Source organism: Antechinus flavipes, chromosome 2 (genome assembly GCF_016432865.1).
Source record: "Antechinus flavipes isolate AdamAnt ecotype Samford, QLD, Australia chromosome 2, AdamAnt_v2, whole genome shotgun sequence".
NCBI classification, from domain to species: domain Eukaryota; kingdom Metazoa; phylum Chordata; class Mammalia; order Dasyuromorphia; family Dasyuridae; genus Antechinus; species Antechinus flavipes.
In genome coordinates this window covers 292,163,638-292,182,745 of record NC_067399.1, presented here as the reverse complement: position 1 = coordinate 292,182,745, position 19,108 = coordinate 292,163,638, and the positions used below count along the sequence as shown (strand labels likewise).

Below are 19,108 nucleotides of genomic sequence, written 5' to 3'. Positions count from 1 at the left end.
GTATTAAGTTATAAGGGGAAAGCAGTGAAAATTAAGATTTTTCCCTACCCTCTAGAAATTTACATGTTGATTGAGACATACTGATATAATCATAATTTTAATAGCAAAACATGATAATAATAGCTAATATTTATATAAACATTTAAGATTTTCAATATGCTTTCCAAATATTTCATTTGATCCTCAAAACAACTTTGTTATATAGAGGCTATTATAGTGCTATTTTACATCTAAGGATGAGTAAGACAAAAGTGAAGTGAAAGGTGAAAGTGAAAGCATCACCTATGTACTTCTATATATGATTAGATCCAAGAAGAATTACTAAATATCAAATTCATACAGAAAAGTAACAATTTCTGATTTGAAGGTGGGAAAATCAGGAAGGCTTCTCACTGCATCTGGTTAGGTTATGTAGTATTGGTAGAATTAATGGAAGATATTGGATTCTCTAAATTCTAAGTTCTCTCTTACATGAACATATATAGCATGCTAGATATGGAAGTAGTTCCAATACTGCAAAACTATCTTGCCTTAATTGTGTGAGTGTATGTATGTATATGGGAAGATTTTAAAGTTTCCAAGTCACTTTACTTATCTCATTTGGTTCTCACAACAACCTTTGGGGGAAATGCCAGTGTTACTGTCATTTTAAAATTAACTAAATTGAGGCAGACATGAGAATTACATAGTGAGTAAATATCTAAGGACACTTAGATAAGTTCATAAGTTCACATTATGTCTATTCTGACTCCAGGTTCAGTGTTTTATCCATTATACTATATAGTGGTGCTATGTACTCATGGTAGTAATAATTAATAATTCTCATGAGTTAAGTAATGTGACTGACTTGTATTTCTCCAGTTCCACAAAGTGTGGAGTTAGAATTTTATTAATTAATTAAATGAACTTTCTTGCTTGCCTCTCTAATTTTTGCAACATGGGAAACAGGGAAATAGATTCCCAAACATTAGGGTTTGATTTTGCTATAGGGTTTGTGATCCAAGGACAAATAATCTGATTTTTACTAAATGCTGTCATCTAATATGTTTAAGCCATTAGCTTAACCTGACTATTGAGACAATGAATGAATTCTGAAATAATATTGTGTTTAGAAGGGCATAAACATGTCCTTTTCATTTGGAGAATAGCAGTACAAATTGTGGTGTATGAATGCCATAGAATGTTGTCTTGTAAGAAACAGCAAACATGCAGAATTTGGAGAAACATGGGAAAAGTTGTAAGGTGATATAAAGAGAACCGAGCAGAAGCCATAAAATGCAGTATTCAATAATAACAATAACATAAATGAAAATCATAGTCAAACATCATTGAAATCAAATTATTTGAAGTGAACCAATTTGGTTTGGTCATGTAATACGTCTCTACACATGGTAGAGAGGTAGCAGTGCATGCACAACAGAATAGAATATCAGTCATTTTTACAGAAATCTGTTTCCTTTGTTCCTAGAGAGGATTTAGGAGCTAGGTAATATAGTAGGAAATAATTGCTATATATATTTTTTAGGCATTAATAAAAAAATAAGTAGGGGAAGAATAAATGGAAGTGTCTGATAGAAGAAGCTTGATAATGGAATGGATAGAGTTCTAGGCCTGGAGTTAGGAGTTAGGAAATCTAAAATTCAAATCTAGTTTCAGACATAAGTTGGCTTATCCATTTAATGTTTGCCTCAGTTTCCTTATCTATAAAATGGAGATATGGAAATCAATGACAGCAACTACTTCTAAGAATTATTGTAAGATTCAAATTAAATAATTTATCTAAATTGCTCACATAATATCTAATTGGCACAATAGTAAGTACTTTCTAAATGCTTGTTTCTCTTTTTCCTTTTCTTTCCTTTCCTTTCCTTTCCTTTCCTTTCCTTTCCTTTCCTTTCCTTTCCTTTCCTTTCCTTTCCTTTCCTTTCCTTTCCTTTCCTTTCCTTTCCTTTCCTTTCCTTTCCTTTCCTTTCCTTTTCTTTCCTTTCCTTTCCTTTCCTTTCCTTTCCTTTCCTTTCCTTTCCTTTCCTTTCCTTTCCTTTCCTTTCCTTTCCTTTCCTTTCCTTTCCTTTTCCCCCTTTTCCTTTCCTTTCCCTTGCTTAAATTTCCTTTAGCTATCCTTTTGCTTGATTTCCCTTCTGTTCCCTTTTTCTCCCTTTCCCTCCCCTTTCCTGCACTTCCATCCTTTATCTTCACTCCTTTTCTGTTTCTTCCCTTCCCTTTTCTAATTTTTCCTTTACTTTTCTTCCCTTCCTTTCCTCATATGGCAGTGAGAGCCATACAAGTGACCTAGTATGGCTGAATCTTGTTCCTAGATAAAGTGTCCTTGTAGCAGCAGTGAGGAGAAAAGAGGAATCAGAGAGAATTATTGGGTCTTGGAAGCAGAACCTGACCTGATGCTTAGTACTTATGAGCATTCATTGTTTCTTGGATCCATGATAAGAAGGTGGAAATCCTAGTATAGATACGAGGATTGCTCCTATCTTTTTTTCCACAGGAGACAATTCCCTGTGCCACTCCGCCACACACTAGAGGACCTCCAGAGTCTGACTAAAAGACAAAGAATATTGACAGTTATACAGAACCACTCCTTCCTTACCCATTAATTCTTCCACTATTGAAAAAACAATCAAGGTACTAAAAGACTTTCACATTATATGGAGAGACCGGGAACAAATCTTACATGTTGTAGTCTTTATGGACTACAGTGACACCTTTTTAATTCATAAAGAAGCCATCAATCTCTCTCATCCATCCCTAAAGTTACTTCACACTAAGTTGTACTAAGAAAACTTCATGTTCTCCCAAATATGTACATTTGTATGAAGATGTGGTCAGGGGAAAAAAGGTAATTACAATAATAATAACAATAATAATAGTAACAAAAGCAAAATCAGAGTTTTAAAGTTTCTGAAACTCTTTACAAATAGTTCATTTTTATCCCGATAATAAACTTAAGTGATAGGTTCTGTTATAATTCCCATTTAATAGATGAGAAAACTGAGGCTAAGAGAGATAGAATGACTTGCCCAGTATCATATAACTAGTTTTATATCTAAAGCAGAATTTAAACTAGATCTTTTTACTCTATTTCCTCTACTCTATCAGGTGGACCATCTGATTTCCAATGGGTATGGGAATGGTGAGAAGACTATCTCATTTCCCTTTTTATTTCAGTTTTTGAGCTCTTCCAAGTGATTGGGGAGGGGGCGGGGAAGTACCTTAAAAGAAGCCTTCTTCTCCATAGTATTTCCAGCACACATCTGGTTAAAAAGATTGTACATTCTAGGGTATACATGCATGCAGTCTTGGTCATTTCTTACTTGCAGCTTTACCTCATGCAGTTTATCTTGTAATTGCAAATTATGGTTAAATCCCCAGCCTGCTACAATGCAATTTGTCCCAGGCCATGGGAAGTTATTCTCCATAGGGAAGGGCAGGAGTTTCACAAAACTGTTCATCGTGGCCTTCCTCTGGAGCTGTCACAGGGAGGAAGGAGATTCCAAGTCTCAGATGCCCCTTCCTCAAGAGAGCACCCACAGAGCCAGTCTCCCCACCTCCCAGATACCCGGTGCTAGTAACCCACTAGAACCACAACTTCTTGACTACTGAATAAAGAGATGAAGCAAGTGTGAGAAGATAGAAAAGTAGAAAGGGGATCAGAGAGGCTTTCCTTTCTGGTGAGCCAGAGTATGTATGTGCTAGAGGGGCTAGTACCTTAAGCAACATAATATCATTTTGAAGGAGGAAGTGGTTATATCGTGGGTGGGGAATAGCTTTGACTAAAAACTGAGAAAGATCTTACTGTTGAAGAGCCTTTCCTACTGGGATAGCCAGCTTCTGCTGGCTCCTTTCTGGCATCTTGATGTTATGTGCTCCCAGAGTGATGCTTATGGAACTACAAAGAAGATTAAGGAAGTTACATAAATCCCTGTAGTATTGTCAGAGACAGGCAGCATCATAATGTGAAAAGAGAGTCTTATTTGCACTCAGAGAATGCTAATGTTCATTCTAATTCTACAACTTCATGATATTGGTCAATAAACTTCTTGGGGCATCTGGTTCTTAATCTCTCAAAGGAACATGTTGAACTAGTTAGCCTCTAAAGTCCCTTCCAGTTCTACAGAAATGATCTATGATCCCATGATCCCTGATCCTCCAGCCCTCAGACTCAGAGCAAAAGAGACCTTTCAGTTGCCACCATGAAATAAAACAGGTCCAGAGAAGAAAGAACTGAAATTGCACTACTAAATATCCATTCCTGTATGAATTATTCCCCTTCTCTTCAGCTTTGGAGACTCAGGGTCATGGAGGCCCTAAGAAAAGTTTGAAAATTGTCAAATTCTGACTGTTACATCACAAGACTATAGGACCTGCTTTGCTATCCCAGTAGGAAAGGCTCTTCAACAGTAAGATCTTTCTCAGTTTTTAGGACACCCCACATAATGGACCATATCAGTCTCCATAAAGAGGTGACTCTACCTATAAATGTCTCATGTCAAGGATTTAGAGAAGTTGCCAGGTTAATCTCTGGAAAGCTCATGAGGTTCCTTCTTTGTGAAGGAATGTGAGTATGGGGTCAAGGAGCTTATACTTTGTAGCATCTCTCTGAACACTCTGCTGTCCCCATTCAAAGCCTGCAGGGCTGTCAAAGACAAAGGTGAGGTCTCTGATCTGATGACTCACCTTCCCCTGCAATGAGCTGCAGTAAGCAAAAAGTCTCTTCGAATCAAGGCACTACATCTATTTACTCTATTTCCGATTTTGTAAGTCAGATATGCCATGTATGGTCGGGAAGGGGGCTGTGACTCATGGCCCCCGATGATCTCACCTGTAGAAAAAATTCCATTACAAATCTCAGAAGAGGGACTATCTGCATCTTCCAGCATTCTCCAGGAAATTGGACCAAGATTGACAAATGATCTGGGGATTAATGAAGGCTTATTGAAGGTATGGGAAGTAGAATGCCTAGTTCTATTGGAGAATCCAAGTGACTAAGATCCTGGATGCCTGGGTTTCTGGGTTGATTTGAGTATTGTTTCCTCCTCAGGACCCAATTTTTTTTTGGCCCTAAAAAAGGGAGATGGCAATCGTTTGTCTAAACTATTGCTACTTCAAACAACCAAGTTTAAAATGACAGGACTAATTTTTCAGGCAGACAAAGGGTGAAAGACCTTTGGAAAATGCTTTCCCAATATTCCCTATTTTTTTCCTGAGGTAAATTCAGAATTGTCTAAAACCAATTCTACACAGAGAAGTTTGGAGACCAAACATCTACCGTAGGTCTGGAAGGATTAGGTACTTAGCAGAGGAAGAGGCAGGGTATTTTTTGACAAACTCAATTTAGTAAGGGGAAACAAGAGAACTCACCAGCTGTAGCACCAGGAGACTGAAGTCAGTAAGAGGAGAAACAGGAAATACATGTTGGCAGAGAGGATATCCAAAGCAAATTGCTTTTACCTCAAGTTTCTTAGAATTTATGGCCTCTAAAAAGGGAAGGAGAGGACATGCTCAAGTGACCTCACAGCCCTCTTAATTAGGTTCATATATGTTGAAGATGGATACTAGTGCTCAGTCACAAAACCATTTATATGATACATATCTGTGGCTTAGAGAAACCAAAAATGGTTGAAGAACCAAGGTTTTAAACATGGTCCAGAATGAGTCACTGCTAATGACGTCTATCAATCCAATATAGGGTCCTGGGAGAGGAAGACAAGAAAGAGTCCCATGGTTAGAAACCCCTTGCCACAAAAGGCTGTTACCTTCATTAGTGAATTGGCAGCATTTAGTACCTACCAGCTTTAAGAGTCCTTAAATTTCATTAATAATCTCAGCCCTCTTTCTTACCAAGAATAACCCTTCTACCTGTACTCTTTGCCTTACTACCACTCTCATTTTTCCAAGTCCCTACTTTATTCCTCATACTCACTACTTTTTAACTTTCTCTTTAATTACTTAAAATGTAATTTAAGAACTGCATTATACATATATGGCAAAATAATAAGATACCAGATAGCAATAAAATATGTAAGAAAATTATATAGAAAACTGAAAAAGTGAATTTTCTCATTGTTTTCCACAACCAAATCTCAGAGAGTCAAACTAGCTATTATAAATTTAGTTTCTTTTGCTTTTCTTGTCTATTTTCAAATGTGAGAAATAATAAATTAGTATCAAGTTAGATAATGGCTACATATTACAAAAGAGATAAGCAAAAGTCAAGAAACATTTTGAAGAAAAACAAATTTCCAAATAGTGATCACTCAATAATAAAATTTGGGTTTTCTACTGAGAGAACTTTTTTTGGTTAAACATGTGCAAAACTTTTAAAGATGTCCCCATATTTGTCATATTGTGTAAGAAAAACTAGACTAAAAGTGAAAAAAACACGAGAAAGAAAAAGAAACAAAAGAGGGTGAAAATACAATGCTTCAATCCACATTCAATTTTCTGGAACTTTGAGCTATATTCAGATCGTGATGAGCAGCAGGAGGAGACTTCAATAAGAAGGATAAATGACCAGCTAGAAACTTGTAGGAAGATGGAGTGGAAGAGACTGAGAACCTAAATACAGAGATGTTTTTTGTTAAATCTCTGAAAAACTGGTTTGTCACAGAATAAGTGAGTGTTATAATGTGGATATATTAGACATTTCCTGCTTGTCTCCAAATGTTAGGGCTTTCCTTCCTGATCTTTTAGTTCTTTTGGGGGGAAAGAAGAGATTAAGAATTTATAAAGAAGTTATGAAGAGCAGTGTGTTAAATATTTTTAAAATATGATCTCACTTGATCCTTTTACTTTTTAAATACTTGGGATTTTTAAGGACCATTAATGTCTTCCTCTTATAGCTCAGCATATTTAATTGAAGTTCATGAACTTTTAAAATATTGATACCTGTTGATAACTATTTCAAAATAATTGCTTTCTTTTGTAATCTAATGCAGATTGTTTATTCATTTAAAAAACTCTACTAAGATACAGTCTAATCATATCTATATGTTCCTATCCTTTGACCATTTTTCAATTAAGGAATGACTTGCATTTTTATATATTTTATATATTTTTGAAATGAGACCTTTATCAGAAATACTGGCTGTAAAGATTTTTTTCCAGCTTCATGCTTCCATTTTAATCTTCTTTCTGTTGGTTTTGTTCGTGCAAAAACTTTTAATTTAAAGTAATCAAATTTATCCATTTTGCATTTCATAGTGTTCTCTATTATTTTTTGATCATAAATTCCTCCCTTCTTCAAAGATCTGATAGTAAATTATCCCTTACTCTTCTAATTTGTTTATGGTATGATTCTTTATACCCAATCATGAACTCATTTTGACTTTGTTTTGTTATGGGTTGTGAGATGTAACTCTATGCCAAGTTTCTAATATTTTATCTTCTAGTTTTCTGAGCAATTTTTGTAAAATAGTGTCTTCTCATTCCAGAAGCTGGAGTTTAGGGATTTATCAAATACTAGATTACTACAGGCCTTGAATATTGTGTAGTGTGTATATAACCTATTCCATTTGATGTAAATTGTGTCCCCCTGATCTTTGGGGTGGACCTGGGTTGGAAAAAACTTAAAATCTCAATCCCTCAGGATCTTTGGGAACAAACCCATCCTCCAATTCATAGGGAAAACTCCCATAATAATCTTCACCTAGAATTCAATTGGAGATCTTGGCCTGGGGCATAATCACCACCGTTTATTGAATTGAAAATTAGCCCTTAATCACTACCTAGTCCCAAACCAGAGAAGGCTAATAAAAAATAATGCTGTACCTTTGCTAATTCCTATCTGGAACTGGCCCTCTGGGAAGTTGTTTCTCAGTGTAATAAACCCATTTTTTGCCAAACCTCACCAGTAGATGGGACTGTTAATTTTTCACAAGAACCTGCCACACTGTCCTGGGGACTCCATCACTCTTAGAGTCTCTCTCACCTTTCATTTCTCACACTTCAACATTTGGTGGCCCATTATGGGGATCTCTGAAATTTTGGCAGAGATAAGCCTCTTCCTGCCTCTGCTGTCTTAGATTCTATAGCTGGGACACTCAAACTCTCAGGAAGGTTTGGGCTGTTGGAAGCTTACACTCAATAGACTTTCTTGACTGGGGAGGCGTAGACTAGAAATTCCTGCATCTTTTAGCAGAAGTACTCTTAATCAGGGAACTTCTGTCCCCTCTCCATCTCAGGGACACCTGAGAGGACAAGCACTATAGTATCTGGAAAATCTAAGACTTGTGGCACCCCACCCCCCCCAAAAAAAGGGAAAATCTACCTCTTTTTCTATTCCTAAGGATTCTTCTGTAGGCTGTATCTTAAAAAACAGAGACAAAAGATAAAAAACTTAAAACAGTGCTACAGGATGCTACTAAAATTTTACTGGAAGGAAATCAAAATTAGATACTAACTTTTTAAATAATGCCCTTCTTCCTACTCCTCTAGGGACACAAGAGACCTGTGAATCCCTTCCACAACCACCCCCTTGTCAAAGATAGGACCTTATGTCTGACAATATTTCTTTAACTCTGTCCCTCTCATCTCCTGAACCAGATCCTGAGACCTACCTACCCCGACTTTTCATTTCCTCTGATACAAGGAGTGGGACCCCTTTTTCTCCTCTTCAGGATCCTGATTCAGCCACCCCTTCTAACTTCTGCCCCCTGAGAGAAGCAGCAGACTCTCAGGGAGGGACACCCAGGGTACAAGTACCTTTTTCAATGTCAAATCTCTCCCAGATTAAGGAAAAAACTGGCTACTACTCTGAGGATCCCACCAAGTTTATTGAAATGTCTAAGCCAATGCCCTCTAATTTGATCTTTCCTGGGGAGATGTTAATATTAAACAATCTATCCCATATATACAGAGGAAGCTGCAGAAGCCAGCTTTGAGCCCTCAAACTTCTCTAACTCAGCAGTTAGAAACAGCTTTTGGAGTCTTTAATAATAGGAACTGCAGCAGAGGAGGAAGACCACAGAGTTAAAGAGAGAAATGGAGAATAGTCTTATATTTTGGCTGCTGCCATATCCTGGAACCATAGGAGTTCATGCTTCAGGTATCATGGACAAGTACATGGACCGAAACTGTCCTTAGAGGAAAGCCCCCAGTCCTTGCCCCAAGTGCAATCAAGAGGGGCACTGGAGGAGAGACTGCCTATAGGGCACAAACTGCCCCCCAATGCCCTGCCCTCTGACAGGAGTTGGTGGCTCGGTCAAGCTCCCCCTCACTCCACCACAACACCCTCATATGGCCAATAACACTGAATTTCTCTTTGCTATGGGGACTTCTTCATTCTTGCTCTGACATTCTGGTCTCAGCCACCCTTCCCCCTACAGGATAATGGGAATTGAAGGGAAACTTAAGAACTGTTTTGAGACTTTCCCTCTCTAGAAGCTGGAAAATGAATGGATGCCCATCAATTGGAGAATGATTGAATAAATTGTAGTATATGAACGTTATGGAATACTATTGTTCTGTAAGAAATGACCAGCAGGATGAATACAGAGAGGCTGGGAGAGACTTACATGAACTGATGCTAAGTGACCAGGAGATCATTATATACCTCAACAACAATACTGTTTGAGGATGAATTCTGATGGAAGTGGATCTCTTTGATCAATTGATCAAGGATGGACAGAAGCAGCTACATCCAAAGAAAGAACACTGGGAAATGAATATAAACTGGTTGCATTTTTGTTTTTCTTCCCAGGTTATTTATACCTTCTGAATCCAATTCTCCCTGTGCAACAAGAGAACTGTTCGGTTCTGGACACATATATTGTATCTAGGATATAATGTAACCTATTTAACATGTAAAGGACTGCTTGCCATCTGGGGGAGGGGGTGGAGGGAGGGAGGGGAAAAATCGGAATAGAAGTGAGTGCAAGGGATAATGCTATAAAAAATTACCCTGGCATGGATTCTGTCAATAAAAAGTTATTTTAAAAAATAAATAAATAAAGAGAGACTTTCCCTCTGCCTTACCAGTTTGGTGACCTGTTTTTTTAAACACACCTTTCTTATTATTCCCTCCTGTCCTGCTCCCTTATTGGAGTGTGATTTAATAGTGAAATTGGGGACCCAATTTCTCTTCTCAGACCTCCAGATGATCATTTTGTGCTGCTTTCAAAGCCCTCCCATATTCCCTCTGAAATCTAGAAGAAAATAGATTCCTCTGTCTGGAACCAAGGAATCCATGGGTGAGCCATTCACATTACCCCAGCCTTAGTCAGGTTGTGAGACCCCAGTATATTCCCCCCAAAACACCAATACCCAGTAAAGCCAGAGGTTAGAGAGGGATTGCAACCCCTGATTGAGAAATTTCTTAAGCACAAATTTTTAGCATTAGCTAAAGATTTAAGGGATTTGGAGCTGGTTTAACAGTCTCATCTGGTATATAGGTGGTATCTTGACCTGCAGTTCCACCCAAGAGGCTTCCTTAGAGGCAGCCATAAAAATTCTTAATTTTCTCTAGGGGCTATAGTGTCTCCTTATCTAAAGCCCACATTGCCCATCAGTCTGTCAAATATTTGGGCCATAACCTAACCCCCATTCAAGGCTCCAATCAGGCCAAGGCTTTTAAGACCCTGAAAGCCAAACTGATCTTTGTCTCTGCTCTGGCTACACCTAATTTAATAAAAATCTTTCACTCTGCATGTAGATGAAAGGCAGGGCCAGGCCATGAGGGTCTTAAATCAGGCTCTTGGACCTGATCCCAGCTTGGTTGTCTACTACTCAAAGAAACTGGACTCAGTTTCCATAAAATGGCTCTTGTGCCTTAGAGCTGTGGGGCTGCTATGGCCCTTCTAATTGAAGAAGCCTCAAAACTCACCCTGCAGCCATTGTAGGTTTTAATCCCCCACCACGGTCAGAGCATTTTAGAAGCCAAAGTGGCTTGCTAGTGGGAGACTTGCTAGACATCAGGTTCTCCTACTAATCCTGACCTGACTCTTTGAGTGTGTTCCACTCTTAATTCTGCCACTCTGCTCCCTGACAACACTCAATTGGGAGACATCATTCATAATTGTGAAAAACTTTAGATGCTGTCTACTCCAGTCAATCTGATTTGAGGGATATTTCTCTTGACAACCCCGATGGTGAATGCTTTACAGATTGATTGAGTTTTCTTGAAAATGGGGAAAGAATGGCAGGTTATTTTGTGGTGATCTTCAATGGCACCTTAGAAGCTAAGCCACTGCCCCCCTGTGACTTCTGCCCAGAAACTAAAATTATTGCCACATCCAGAATTTTGAAACTGGGGAAGGGAATGAGAATGAACACATATATTGACACCAAATATGCTTTTCATATTTTGCATGCTCATGGGGCTATATGGAAAGAAAGGGGACTTGATAATTATCCTACTAAATATGCAGGAGAAATTCTACCACTCTTGCAAGCTGTCCACAAACCAGATTCAGTCATATTTTATAAAGGACACCCAGAAGGGAGATTCACTTCAAGCCAAGGGGAATAGGTTTGCAGATTCAGCTGCTCGAGTTGCTGTCCATTGCACCTTTAATCCCCCATCTCCCTGATTCTTATATTCTTTCATATAGCTCACAGGAACACACCCTTACAGAAGAGAGGAGATACACCCTTTCTCCTTGTGGCTGGTTTCAAGGCAACTTTTAATCTCACAGACAAGTCAGTGGAAACTTATTTTTGGTCTTCACCAAGCTAACCACTTGGGAAGAAATGCTCTTTAATCTCTTGTGACATGCATTTTTACTGATCACAAGCTGGGAGAAATGATCAGGCAGGTGTACCAGGCTTACCCAGTTTGTGCCCAAGTAAATCCTGAAGGAGTTGTTAAACCTCCCCCTCTCCTCCTCAGCCTGTTCAGAGAAGGGGCACATACCCAGGGGAATATTGGCAAATAGACTTTACATATATGTCCCCTTGCAGAAGTTTCAAGCTGTTTTTGATCTTTGTTGACACTTTTACTAATTGAGTAGAACTTTTCCCTGAAGGAGTGAGAAAGCTCAGGAGGTATCAAAGTGCTTGCTAAAAGAAATCATACCTTTCACTCTCTGTTATTGTTTGCTTGCACTTTTGTTTTTCTTCTCAGGTTTTTTTTTCTCCTAGATTCAATTTTTCTTGTGCAGCAAGACAACTGTAGAAATATGTATACATAGATTGGATTTAACATATACTTTAACATTTTTAACATGTATTGGACTACCTGCCATTTAGGGGAGATGGTAGGGGAAAAAAGGGGGAAATTTGGTTTTGCAAGGGTAAGTGTTGAAAAATTACCTGTGCATAGGTTTTATAAATAAAAAGCTATAATAAAATAAATTTTTAAAAATTAAAAAAGGGCTCCTACCTCACCTTGGCCTGTCTAGCTCTTTTAAGAGTGACAATGGCCCCGCCTTCACTTCTCAGGTAACCCAAAATGTAGCCAAAGCATTCAAAATCACCTACCACCTTTGGTCTGCCTGGTCCTTGGATTTCTGAGAAAGTGGAGAAAATGAATCACACCCCTTTGAACTTCTGTGTGTGGGGCCCTTCCTAATCTCTCACTTTCTTGTAGATCCAGAACAGCATCTCATCACCCAGTTTGCCAGACAGCTTGGTGCAGTCCAGAAGGCCCTTTCTGGATACACAAACAAGCATCTTCCTAAACCTACAGATGCTCATACTCAGACTGCCTTCCCTATAAATCCCGGGGACATGGAATACTTGAAATCTTGGAAGTCTCAAGGTGCTGATTTTCTAGATGTCAAGTGGAAAGGTTCATAAAAGGTCATTATGACTACTCTGTCAGTCAAACTGGAAGGGTCCCAACTTTCCAACCCTCCAACTTTCTTTATCATTCTATGACCCTTGTCAGTAGTTAATGCCTTCTTAGCCTTTCAGACTAGAGAGCTCTATGGACAGTGGGGAGTTTAGGATTGTTGGATGGTCCATCAGCATCCTCAGCGCAGCCCAAGGATGGGACCGATGCATTATTTACAAAGGCCCCATATCCAAATGTCACCATCTCCACCCTGGACCCACCCCATTTTTAACCTACTTGTAAGATTTGTTTCCTCCAGGCTCCAAGCTACAAACTCTCAACTACTCATTCAGTCTAAAGATCATGGGATATCATGAGACAACTGACTTGAACACTCAACATCCCCTAGATGTTGCTGTTTCCATCTTCAAATCTTTCACTTTCTGGCTTGAACCCCACTAAGCATAGGGACAGCTCTATGTCCCTTGTCAGCTTGAAGCAGCTCCAGAAGATGAGACCTCTATCTGTCGCTTTGCCCCAAATTAATTTGGGGGTGACTGCTTGAGGGAGGAATGATGTAAACTGTATTCCCCTGATCTTTGGGGGGTGGACCTGGGTTGGAAAAACCCTAAAATCTCAATCCCTCAAGACCTTTGGGAGCAATCCCACGCTCCTATGAATAGGAGCAACTCCCATAATAATCTCCATCTATAATTCAATTGGAGATCTTGGCCTGGGGCATAATCACCACCCTTTATTGAATTGAAAATTAGCCCTTAATCACTACCTAGCCCCAAACCATAGAAGGCTAATAAAAAACAATGCTGTACCCTGAACTTTTGCTAATTTCTATTTGAAACTGGCCCTCTGGAAAGTTGCTTCTTGTGTAATAAACACATTTTTTGCCAAAAACCTCACCTGCATGGATGCCCATCAATTGGAGAATGGTTGAGTAAATTGTGGTATATGAATGTTATGGAATATTATTGTTCTGTAAGGAATGACCAGTAGGATGAATACAGAGAGGCTTGGAGAGACTTACATGAACTGATGCTAAGTGAAATAAGCAGAACCAGGAGATCATTATATACCTCAACAATGATACTGTTTGAGGATGTATTCTGATGGAAGTGGATCTCTTCGATAAAGAGAGCTAATTCAGTTTCAATTGATCAAAGATGGGCAGAAGCAGCTACACCCAAAGAAAGAACACTGGGAGATGAATATAAACTGCTTGCATTTTTGTTTTTCTTCCCGGGTTATTTATACCTTCTGAATTCAACTCCCCCTGTGCAACAAGAAAACTGTTCGGTTCTGCACACATATATTGTATCCAGGATATATTGTAACCTATTCAACATGTAAAGGATTGCTTGCCATCTGGGGGAGGGGATGGAGGGAGGGAGGGGAAAAATCAGAACAGAAGTGAGTGCAAGGGATAATGTTGTAAAAAAATTACCCTGCATGAGTTCTATCAATAAAAAGTTATTTTAAAAAAAATATATTGTTAAGAAGGGTGAGAGAGAGAAATCTAAAAAAAAAAAAAAAAACTCATCTGCAGATCAGAACTATAATTCTTTTGCAAAAACTTGCAACACTGGCCTGGGGACTCCATTGCATTAGGGTATCTCTCACCCCTCATTTCTCACACCTCAACACACTGATCTACTGCTACTTCTTAGCCAGTATCAAATGGTTTTGATGACTGCTGCTTTATAAAATAGTTTTAGTTCTGGTCCTGCTAGGCCACAATCCTTTGCATTTTTTCATTAATTCTCTTGATATTCTTGAATTGTTGTTCTTCAAGATGAATTTTGTAATCATTTTTTCTACTTTAATTTTTTTCTAGTACTAGTTTTTTGGGCAGTTTAATTGGTATGGCACCAAAAAAGTAGATCAATCTAGGCATAATTGTTATTTTTATTATATTAGCTCAGCCTAGTCATGAGCAATTGATATATTGCCAATTATTTTAAACTCACTTAATTTGGATGAGAAATGTTTTGTAATTGTATTCATATAGTTCTTGAATTTTTCTTGGCAGATAGACAACTAAATTTTTTTGTCTACAGTAATTTTAAATGGACTTTTTCTTTCTATCTCATGCTCATGGGCTTTGTCAGTAATAGATAGAAATGCTGATGATTAGTGTGAGTTTTTTTAAATATCCTGCAACTTTGTTAAATCTGTTAATTTTTTTTGAGTAGATTTGTGCATGATTTCCTAGATTCTCTAAGTATATAATACTATCATTTGCAAAGAGTAGTGGTTTTATTTCCCCATTGCCTATTCTAATTGCTGTAATTTCTTCTTTTCTTATTGCTAAAGCCAACATTTCTAGTACAATATTGAATAACAATAGTGATAATGGGCATTCTTGTTTCCCCTCTACTGGGGGGAATTCCCCATATTGGGAATGCATTCAACTTCTTTTCCTTACAAATGATGCTTGCTGTTGGTTTTAGATAAATGCAGTTTAGTATTTTAAGGAAAACTCTCTTTATTCCTATGCTCTTTAGTGTTTTTAATAGGAAACAGTGCTGTATTTTGAAAAAAGCTTTTTCTGGATCTATTGAGATTATCATATGATGTTTTTTGGTATTGTTATTGATAAGGTCAATTATGGAAATAATTTGCCTGATATTGAACCAGCCCTGCATTCTTGATATAAATCCCACTTGGTCATAGTATATTATCCTGCTGATAAGTTGCTGTGATCTCTTTGCTAATGTTTTATTTAAATTTTTTACTTCAATATTCATTAGGAAGATGGGTCTGTAATTTTCTCTTTTTGTTTTGGCTCTTTCTGGTTTTAGTATCAGTACCATATTTTTTGTTATAGAACGAATTTGGCAGGACTCTTCTCCTATTTTTCTAAATAGTTTACATAGTTTAGAATTAATTATTCTTTAAATGTTTGGCAGAATTCACTTGTAAATCCATCTAGGCCTGGAGATTTTTTCATAGGGAGTTCATTGATAGTTTGTTCAATTTCTTTTTCTAAAATGGAACTATTTAAGTAATTTATTTCTGCTTCTGTTAATCTGGGCAATTTATAATTTTGCAATTATTTGTCCATCTCAATTAGATTGTCAGATTTGCAGCCATATAGTTGGGCAAAATAACTCCTAATTATTGCTCTAATTTCTTTTTCATTGGTGGTAAGTTCCACTTTTCATTTTTTATGCTGGTAATTTGGACTATTTACTTTTTCTAATTATATTAGCAAAAGGTTTACCTCTCTATTCTGCTGGGTTTTTTTCCATGAAACCAACTTTTAGTTTTATTTATTAGTTCAATACTTTTCTTAATTTCAATTTTATTAATCTGACCTTTGAGTTTCAGAATTTCTAATTTAGTATTTAATTGGGGTTTATAATTTGTTCTTTTTCTAGCTTTATTAGTTTCATGCTCAATTCATTGATCTTCTTTTTCTCTATTTTATTCAGGTAACTATTTAAAGACATAAAATTTCCCCTAAGAATGGCTGCATCCCATAGATTTTCATATGTTGCGTCATTATTGTCATCCTCTTGGATAAAATTAGGGATTATTTCTGTGATTTGTTGCTTGACCTTCTCATTATTTAGAATTAGATTATTTAATTTCCAGTTGGTTTTTAGTCTATATTTCCCTGGCCCTTTATAGAATATAATTTTTATTACATCTTGTCTGAAAAGAAGACATTTATGATTTCTGCCTTTTGCATTTGATTGTGAGATTTCTATACCCTAACACAGGGTCAATTTTTTGTAGGTGCCACGTACTGCTGAGAAAAAAATATATTCTTTTCTGCCCTTATTCACTTTTCACCAGAGGGCTGTCATATTTATCTTTTCTAGGAATCTACTAGCCTCCCTACTTTCTTTATTGTTCATTTTCTGATTACATTTGTCTGATCCTGAGAGGGGAAGTTAGAGCTCCACCACTAATATAGTTTTGTGCTCTATTTCTTTCTGCATCTCATTTAATATCTTCTTTAGAAATTTGGGTGCTCTACCAATTGGTGTGTGTGTGTGTGTGTGTGTGTGTGTGTGTGTGTGTGTGTACGTATGCTCTATTGTTATTACTTTGTTGTTTTTGCTACCCTTTATTAAGATGTACTTTCCTTCCTTATCTCTTTTAATTACATCAAGTTTCACTTTTGGTTTATCTGAGATCAGAGTGGCTACCTCTCCTTTGTTTTGGTTCAGGTGAAGCATAATAAATTTGGCTTCAACCTTTTACCTTTACTTTGTATATATCTTTGTATCAAATGTGTTTTTTGTAAACAACATATGTGTGTTTTGTAAACAAACATTTTGTAAACAAAAATAAACTGCTACTTTATTCCATTCTGCTATTCATGTCTGTGTTATGGGAGAGTTCATTTCATTCACATTCACAGTTATGATTATCTATTCTATATTTCCCTCCACCCTATTTTCTCCCCTTTTGTACTTTTGTAATCTCTTTCCATCTTGCCCCTACTTAGTAGTGTTTTATTTTTAACCATCTATAATCTCTATCTTCCCCTATTTTGTATCACCCCTCATCTCTTTTCTTACCTTTTCTTCTATTGTTTCTATCCTCTCTTCTACACAGCTTCTCCATTTTCTTTCCTCTTTATCCTCCTACTACTTTATAGAGTTAGATAAATTTCTGTACCCAAATGGATGATTAAGTTATTCCCTATCTGAGACCAAATTGATGAGATCAAGCTTCAGATAATGCCCATCCCCCTTCCTTCTTTCCTTGATTGGAATAGATCTCTTGTGCCTATTCATTTGATCTAATACATCTCATATTATCTCCCTTTTCCTTTTCTTTCATTAGACTTTTCCCATCCCTTAATGTCTTTTTCTTTGATATCATCACATCAATGTCCATTCACAACCACTCCCTTTGTCAATGTGTTCCCCCTCTAACTAACAGATATAGGTACAGATATCATTTTTCCAATCTAGGGATGTAAATAGTATAACCTTTAAATAATATATATGCCATCCCTTTTTACCTTTCTATTCTTTTCTTGAGTCCTGGGTTGAAGAATAAATCTTCTATTTTATTCATTTTTTTTCAATAGAAATGTTTGAAAAACTGTTACTTCATTGAAAATCTATCTCCTCCCTGAAACATGATGCTCAGTCTTTCTGGGTAGTTAATTTTTGGCTGTATCCTCAGTCCTTTGCATTCTGGAATATGGTATTCCAGTCCCACTGATCCTTTATTGTAGATGCTGCCAGATCCTGGGGTAATATTGACTGTTGCTCCTTGATATTTGAAGTGCTTTTGTCTGGCAGCTTGCCATAATTTTTTTTTCCTTCACATTATGCAACAATGTTCCTTGGAGTATTTCTTTTGGAATCTCTTTCTGAAGATGATCAATACATTCTTTCAATGACAATTTCCCACTCTATTTCTAGAATATTGGGGCAGTTTTCCTTGATGGTCTCTTAAAGAATGCTATCCAGGCTCCTTTTTTTTTTTGGGGGGGGGGGGGGTCGTGGCCTTCAGGTAAACCAAAAATTTTTCAATTTTCTCTTCTGTACCTATTTTCCAAGTTGACGGTTTTTCCAATGAGGTACTTTACCTATTCTTCCATTTTAAAATTCTTTTTAGTTTGACTCATTCTTGATGTCTCACAGAGTCACTTGCTTCCATTTGGCATGTTCTAATTTTCTTCAGTTAGGTATTATATCTCTTTTTTCAAGGTGTTATTTTCTTCAATTGATTTTTTTGCATTTAGCCAATTTTTTTTTTTTTTTTTTTTAGGAATTGCCTTCCTTTTCCAAGCCATTGACATTCTTTTGCATATCTCTCATGTCTTTTATCATTTTTTTTCTTCTACTTCTCTTACTTGCCTTTTAAAGTCTTTTATGGGCATTTCCAAGAAGCCTTTTTGGGTTTGAGACCAATTCATATCATTCTTTGAGATTTTCTCTGTGGGCAGTTTGTCCTCATCTGAATTGGTGTTTTGGTCTTCCCTGTCACCATAGTAGCTTTCTGTGGTCAAAGGTTCTTTTCTCTTTCATGCTCATTTTCTTTTCTTTTCTTTTGGTTTCCTTTTTTTACTTTTATGGTTAAACTCTGGTGCTGAGTTAAAGGGGGCACTGTCTCAAACTTCTTGTCTACCTCTGATCCTTGATTTTAAGCACCAGGGCTTCTTGTGTTTGCAGGAGGTAATTTTACTTGCTCTTTTCATGAAACAGCCTGCTTTCCCAGAATTTGCCTTCTGAGCTGGGTCTGGAAACTGCCCTCACTTCTCTGACTTTTTACTCAGCCAGCACAAGAGTTTCAATTGCTGATTTTCTGTGATTAAGACCCTCAATCAATGGCTCTTTCTGGGATTTCCCAGACTTTGTCTTAGCTGGGCTGAACATTCTTTTTATGCCAGTGAGAGTAACC

General features: G+C 37.2%; 1 pseudogene; it reads right to left on the bottom strand.

The window, feature by feature from the left end:
- Positions 1-1,914: 1,914 nt before the first annotated feature.
- LOC127546278 (mast cell protease 1A-like) lies at positions 1,915-5,423 on the bottom strand (annotated as a pseudogene).
- Positions 5,424-19,108: the final 13,685 nt, after the last annotated feature.